We start from the raw sequence: 8,320 nt of genomic DNA, 5'->3' as shown, positions 1-8,320 counted from the left end.
AGAAAAGAGGCGAGCAATAAAGTCCACGTGAAGTGTTTGCTTCTTGTCATGAGTTCAAATCCGTAGATATTGGCAGGTGGTCCGATTGGCTTAGTGTAAGTGAACAGTTAAGTCAACTTACGTTGAGGTGGGTGGGGATGGGCGATTTTTTTTTTTTAGGGGGGAGGGGGTATGTTACTGAAAAGATAATATATGTCAGGACTTACATTAGGGTTAGCGAGATAATGTCAGAACTGACAGATAAGGCACGAAGCTACGACCCAGCTCTCACTAGCTGTTTTGAACTCGAGTATATTTTGGAATATGTACGTTATTATCTGGGGGATTGTAAAGCAGGGGCGCGTGTGCGTACACATGAACACGTTCATACATGCACGCACGCACACACGCACGCACGCACGCACACACACAGGCATACATGCATACATGCACACAGGCATACACTGTGGCACCAACATTCATAGATACAGACAAACGCATACACACACACACACACACTCACACGCACACACACAAACGCACACACACATATACATATACACAAACGCACACACGCATGCACACATACACAAACACTTTCGCGCGTGGACACACACACACATTCGCACACAGAAATGCACACCACTCTCACACGCACACGCTACACACATAGACACACACACGCCCATAATGAACGCATATATACAGACATCCGGCATGGAGCCGCACATAAACATTAGACCGATAAATACACAAGGCTATACACATGCACCCCCACATAATTACTATATTCGCATTCACCCACTTATATACATGTATACACTCACCCCCACCCCCGGCACACACTCATTTGCAAAGACGCAAATACACATTCAGACACAAGATAAAAATGGGAAGAAAGGTCGGTGTAGAATACTAGATTCTCCACGCTATACGCAACCTAATTCTTTGTCTATTTATTATTTTCGTTTAACATCTTGGCCCACAGCGCTCACTAATCCTTGTACCTAACGGAGAAACCTGCTCTAGTATGCACGTACATGCGAATTCAAGACAGGAATGTTGTAATACGGGTGCCCATTGCGGATGGGGGTTCGGGTCGGGTCGGGTCGGGAGCGATCACCCCACTCGCCGCCTGAAAACAAACGCGTTTGTTTTTGAGGCGACGAGTCGGGCGCCATCGTCTTGTGCCACGATAGCCGCTTTGCACCCTCGCTCTGGCTAGCAAACCGCCTCGACCAGACCCGATCCCCGAATGGGCACCCCGTATTTATATAAAGGTTTTAGGGTACCACATTTTGATATAATCGAAAATCGGCGTCTGTGACACATAGCGTCGCACGCAGACACCCCGAGTCTGATTCTCATATGGGGAAGATTTTTATTGAGTATCTCGGTCTTTCTGTTGAAACGTTGTCTCCCTCCCTGCTCAGGTTCGCCATGACAGGCAAAGTCAAAGTTCGCCTTCTAACTGAAGATTAAATTACTTTCAAATCTTTCTTATGGCCATATTCTGAGACGACATATTATGTTTCGGAGGTGGAATTGTTCCAGAATGGCTTGATGATTGTTAAGTGGTTTGATCAGGCTGTTTACTACGATTATTTTTGTGCACACAGACATTCGAAGCAACCCGCCTTCAAGATGATCTAAAATTGTGATGAGAGGGACGTAAAACATTTGTGAAGTGTGCTGACAAAATGAGTTGCTTCTCGGATTTGAGCCCTGTGGAAATAGATACATTACGCTTATGGGTTAAGCTTTTACAATTAATAAGTATGCAATAATGCATGTTATAGCCTACTTAAAGAATATTGCATCAATAGAAAATCTATTAATCTTACCCTAGGGTTGATTTTTTGCCAATATCTCCATTTGTGGATTGCAAAAGTAACTAATTTTATCAGCATGCCTCACATTTACATTTGCAAGTAAAAATCAACAAAAACAAATTCGAGCCTCTGTTTCTTTCTTCAGATGATCCCCTAACCCGCCACCATTCTGCCACTGCACGTGACTTGCTTACCAGTACGCCTACCTAAGAACACCTGCGACTCGTCGCTAGCTAAGAAGTACCTGTGACTTACTCCCAAGAGAACATTTCTTTGGATTCAAGGAAACACTTCCCCCTCCCCCAGTCCTCCAGGTGGTGTGATTGCCAGGGAACATCTTTGAACCCACTACATCGCATTTGCTTCCGGGTAACATCCTCTTTTTTGCCTTTATTGATCTATTCATTTGTAAACATTGTCACTTTTTTTCTCTCTGGCGTCGCTAGCTTAGTGGTTAGGCTACCGGACTCGGAATCGTGAGGTTGCAGGTTCGTGGGTTCGAGCCTCAGCTCAGACCAACGTGTTCTTGGGAAAGGCGTTTCGGAGGTGGACGTAAAAGTCGGAGGTTCCACCTGTTAAATAACTGAACAGTGTTGTTGATAGGGGCGTTAAACCCATACACTTTCTCCATTTTTACTTTTTTCTTGTTGATCTTTTGATCTTAACGTACCTTGTTTTTATTTATTTTTAACGGTGCCTCTTTCTATCCATACTTGTCAGTGCGCTGAAACATCCAGGATATCTGTTTATCTTTAATTGTTTATCAGTTCATTTATTCATGTAAGTGTATTTTTTCCCGTTTCATAATTTATCCATTGACTGTTTACAGGACGATATTTTGAGAACCCTGTTTAACATAAAAGTCTAAGAGTCAGTGAGACCCGCAGGTTTTCCTCATAACATGCACCTTTTGTCAAGGTGTTGTCTTGGTTTAAAAAAAAAAAACTTTTGCCACTTAAGGGTTGCCATAGAACTGTTCACGTTCTGAAAAACTAAAAATAAAGATTGGGAAGATAAGTTGTAGGCCTACTTTAAAAAAATAAATAAATACTTGAAACTTTTTTGAGGAGTACTTAAAAGCTCACCAAGACTATACCTCTGGTGCCCCACCCCTTCCCGGTGGATAATTTGACTTTAAGTCACTTAATTAAATGTCATAACGTATCAGCCATCTACGTGGATATCTGGAGATCTCATCTCTGGCTAAGACTACTAAGAGGTTCTTTCTTACAGGCGCTAACTTCTGTTGTACACTCTGTCCTACTTATAGGCCAGTCCATGCCTTGATGTTAGTTTTCTATGTCCACCCTTAGCATTTTTGCGCCCCCCCCGTCAGCCCCCCTGTTCTCCTTCCACCCCTCAAGCATTCCTTTCTCAATAGTCTGGTATAGTTTTGTAAGACCAAAGTACTGCATTCTCCTACTTTTCATTTGGCTAATGCAGGGTTTGTCTTCATCTTGTGTGGAGAATCTATCAAAACATCTGATTCCATCAACTCCACACAGAAGTGTGATCGGTCCTTTCGGAGATGGACATTAAACTCGGAGGTCCCGCTTCTTAAATAACATAATAGTGTTAACCATCATCATCCGGAGCCTTGTCGACAATCGTGAGCGATCATGATCTTGATGTTCCTAGCCGTGTTGTCAACTTGTCCAGTATCTTTTCCCTCTGTCTGCCTCTGCCTCTCTTTCCATCAAACTTGCCTGTTGTTACAGCATGAGGCGTTAAGCCCATACCATTTCACAGAAACGTGTTACAGAGTAGCACTCACCGCATGAGTGCACATAGCGGCCGGGTCTGTTTTGTACACCGACAAGGGGGCGTCTCCTGCCTGCAGTTTATGGCCTGTTTTTGAAGTCGGGAGAGAAGAGATTAGTTGTGGGAGGCGGAGACTTGTTACACAGGTCACAGCAACAGGATTTGTGTCACGACGCGCCCGTATCAGGCGCTCGGCAATTTTTGGGTGCAATAGGGAGTTGTTGGTTCCATCTTAAAACTTTTCATTTAATTTGTTTTGCATCTGGTAAAAAGAAAATACCAATCTGTCTCGAGTAGAAGTCGCGACATTTGCGATTGAAAGAGGTGGGGGTCGCCTGGTGTCAGAGGTAAAATTAGTGAGAAAATAGCCGCCAAAGTTTGGTAACTTCCAAACCTTGAGTGTGATAGGAAACTGCGACATTTTTGTGTGCATTTGATCAATATTTTTCTGCAAAAATCCACACAGAATGTGTATATTAGATGAACGTAGATGGTGTTGAAGAAAAAAAAAAACACATTTGAGGGGAAAAAAAGCCAAACGGCCAGAAAAATGCCGGTTTCTTTGATTTCATAATTTTAACGAGCCTAAGATTTCTCACATTTTTCTTCCTCCCCTTTATCCCCCTCTTCGTCCCCATGCCCCGCCCACATGATGCAGTAGAGCTGGGCGAAGAATCGATTCCGGAACTGCTTCCCGCCTAGTGTTATGAAAGAAACGTCCCGATTCCTTTTTATGTAAACTAAGGGTTATCAATTTCTTAATTTAAAAAAAAAATGTTCTCGAGGGTGGTTGTCGGGTGCTCTGATGTGGTTTGCTCCTTATTTCCTAAAGAAACTCTGTCTTCCTTACCTCTATTCCTTTTTTATTGTTTGTTAATCTTTTGTAACACGTCTAATCTTCGGCACTTATATGGCCTTATTGTGTTGCACGTGCCGTAAAGCTCATACTAAAACTAAAATGAAATGTGTGTTTTTAAAGTTAATTTGTTTTAAATCGTTGCTGTCTCACTGGGTTCCTAAATCGAGGTTCTCCTGAAACCTGAAGCAGTTGGGAGCCGACCAGGTAGCTGGTAACTTTCTGGGTGTAGGACTCATCGGAAGTAATCATGGACTGCTCGGCAGAAGTAATCATGTCTTTGTATGGGCAAAGATCGTACATAACAAGATAGTTCATTGAGCCAATTAAAAAAGTGTCCTCAAATTTCGGTGTCGCCCTCTTATAAAAAGTGCAGACTTTGCGATCAGAGTCACCCGAAAAACAATAATACTGAAACTAGCAAACTGTGCTATTCCTATTTTTCTTATGAGGAAACGAAAGAGGGCTTCAAAACAAAGACTGCAGCGCGATCTGAACCAATACGGGGACTTCCGCGGACACTTTTTTGCCTGAGTGAATTATCTTCTCAACGGACGTACTCACTACTCGCCGGAAGTAATCATGTCATTGTTTCGGGGTCAAACTCAACGGGAGTACTCACTGTTCTCTGGAATAAACATGTAAGTCTAGAGTTCAGAACTATCGGAGCAAACCAGGGACTCCTTGGAAAAAATCACGCCAGTAGAAAGTTATTGGGTTTGGACTCGATTCCCAACGATATCTACCTTCGAAGAATCGGGAATCTGCGGTTACCGAAAAATATAAAGCAAAACCGCCCTCCACGAGTATGCAGAGGTGACCCAGAAAGCAGCTTCTTTTCCCCCCTTAATCCACTCCGTTCTCACATCGCTGCTTGCTCAAGCTTGCGGAAAGAAAAGTGATTTATATCTGTCTGCGGCGCCAAAAGGATTTTATAACGACCTAAGATTGTGTGCGGGCATCTGATCAAATCCCCCTCCCTCCATTCCTCCCCCAACTCTCTCTCTCCCACTATCCCCTCACTGTAATCTCTCTCTCTCTCTCTCTCTCTCTCTCTCTCTCTCTCTCTCTCTCTCTCGCTCTCTCCTTCTGTCGGGAGCTCTTGGCTCTCGCATGTCAAGGGTTTAATATTGAAGTCCTTTATGAAAGTTAATAAAGTCCAAGTCAACATCTTCCTAATGATAAGTTATATACCTTTTACTTTGTCGAGCTTTTGTGCCAAAACCATAAGACCGTTATTCTGAAATAAGTTTTGCTGATTTCAATTTTATTTTAAAATCCGTGGCTTTGTTTGATTTATTTGTTTTGAGCATACAGAAGCACATCGACATCAGTAACGACCATCCAGTGTCGGAGAAAGTAAGAAATACAGACAAAAACAAAGATAAGAAGTAGGACCTACAATTTTGATGGCGACCCCCCCCCCCCCCAACCACGGGTATGTCCTTTGCGTTTTTGGTAAAATTGAGCTGACCTCAGGGAAGCGTTAAATTGGCACTCACTCACTCACTCACTCACATACACACACACACACACACATACACACACACACACACACACACACACACACACACACACACACACACACAAACACACACACACACACACACACACACTTACACACCAAAGCGCTACAAAAAGACCCTGAGAATGTCTCTTCAACATTACAGTCTGACATACGCACTTGGCGAGCAGATGCACGGGTGATAGGGAAGCTTCTTCTTCTATTCTGCTGCTGCTGCTGCTGCTGCTGCTGCTGCTGCTGCTGCTGCTGCTGCTGCTGCTGCTGCTCCTCCTCCTCTTCCTCTATATATTATTATTATTATTATTATTATTATTATTATTATTATTATTAGTAGTAGTAGTAGTAGTAGTAGTAGTAGTAGTAGTAGTAGTAGTAGTAGTAGTAGTAGTAGTAGTAGTAGTAGTAGTATGATTACAATGATTACTATTATTCTTATTATAATAATAATAATAATAATAATAATAATTATTATTATTATTATTATTATTATTTTAGAACTGTCCTTGTTGAGGATTTGGGTGGAAGGATATACAAGGGTGCCTTTACAAATGGAAAAGACGGAAGTAGGACCTACATGAGACTAGGCGAAATAAACAGGTGTCGCGAGTGACAAAGTACAAAGTATTCCGGACCTTACTTGCAAAACAGTTCATCTACAAATCAAAACTTTAAAAAATGTATAGAACTAAATAAAATGTTAAAAGCTTAGAGAATTTTTAATTCATTCTTAGACATGAAGCAGGAAATTTGATCCAACAATATTGTATTAATCAACCTCCACAGAAACCTGGGCAATATCTATACACTGTGTCGCTAGACAGTTTCCACAAATGCGCTTTGTACATGAACAGCCGAAACAGTTACATTGCAGATTCTCCTAATATTTGGAATACAGAATGTATTATTCAGTGCATTGATATGTCTGCACGATGGGTGAAAACTATTATTTACTTTTAGTTTTACTTTTTCCTCCTCTGCTGCCGTTATGCGCCTAGGGGAGATGCAGTTTTCAATGGTAGACCAGCTCCGCAGCTCTTTCAGTTGTTGAATTATGTTGTCTCAGGGTTTCCTTGACATCCTCAATCCACCTTTTGTGTGGCCTTCCTCTTCCTTTATAGCCTTAGTGCTTGGTGTTGTAGGCTCTCGAGGCTGGTTGGCCAGGTGACATACGCAACAGGTGGCCAAAACATTTTATTCTCTGTCTCTCTCTGAAATGCAAGTAGGACTCAGTGCCAATAGCTGTTCTTACTTCTTCATTTCTCTGCCTGTGTCGTCTTGTGATGTTAAGGGTTTTACAGAGACATTTAATTTCGCATGCAGTGATTTCGCTTTCATGGGTTTTCCTTAATGTCCAGGTCTGGCACAGGTAGTATAATGTTGGTATGAATATTGAAGTGATAAGCTGTTCCTTTGAGTCCATGGATATGTTTAGATGAGGTAGGAGGGGTACGAGCTGGTTGGTGACAGCGTTGGCTTTTTGAGTTCACATTTCTATTTCTCTGTCTATGGACCCGTTTCCAGAAAAATGGCTACCAAGATATTTAAACTCCTTCACCTGTTTCAGTTGTTTACTATTGACATGGATGTTCAGAGGACTATGGTTTCGGCTCACTTTCATAACTTCTGTTTTTGATGCTGCTTACTTTCATGTTAAATTTCTCGCCTCTGTTGTTCAGTTCGGTAGTGTGATTTTGGAGGCTTTGTTGGTTTGGAGGAATAAGGCATTGGTCGTCTGCGAATAAAAGTTAATTTAGGCTTTCTGGGCTTTGGTTTGAGTTTCGCGTTATTGTGTCCATATATATTATAAACAGGAAGGGAGATAGAACGCATCCCTGTTGTACTCCAGATCTACTTTGAACAAGTCTGTATTGCCTTCCTTCGTTCCCACTGAGCTTCTGCTATTGGTATATTATAGAGGGTCGATATATATATACGCATATGCGTACTTTTCCCAATGAAGAAAAAAAAAGACATTTAAAGGTACAGGGAAGCTTTGGTGCTCAATATTGTTGTAACTCACAAACTGTGTGAGATTCTTTTAAATCTTTGTAAGAAGGGATTTCAGCCTGAATTTTTAATCGTATTTTTTGTCCTTCATCATAGACAATATTTTTTAGAGCAGTTGTTTTTTTTTGCAATGAGATAACTGAAATGGCTTCTACAGCTAACTTCTTGAAAACGGAATTCCGAAAACGCATTGTTATTCAAATGAAAGATTAGGGACGCTATGGTAATGTTTTAAAAATGTATGAATGTATGTCTACTCGAGTTTAGGAGCTCGTCCATTTGTTACAGCCTGATATCTGTCTGTATGTCTGTCTGTCTGTCTGTCTGTCTGTCTGTCTGTCTGTCTGTCTGTCTGTCTGT

The 8,320-nt window shown here is 41.8% G+C and overlaps 1 protein-coding gene across 1 annotated transcript in view; it reads left to right on the top strand.

Moving 5' to 3' along the window:
• LOC101858558 overlaps positions 1 to 8,320 on the top strand; it is a gene marked incomplete in the record, with an annotated part of 83,123 nt that overhangs the window by 28,785 nt on the left and 46,018 nt on the right. The window contains 1 exon segment of the mRNA XM_013083692.2: positions 1,957 to 2,180.

Source organism: Aplysia californica, unplaced genomic scaffold (assembly GCF_000002075.1).
Source record: "Aplysia californica isolate F4 #8 unplaced genomic scaffold, AplCal3.0 scaffold00249, whole genome shotgun sequence".
NCBI classification, from domain to species: domain Eukaryota; kingdom Metazoa; phylum Mollusca; class Gastropoda; order Aplysiida; family Aplysiidae; genus Aplysia; species Aplysia californica.
Note: the sequence above shows the minus strand (reverse complement) of the source record. Positions and strands in the feature narration are given on the sequence as shown.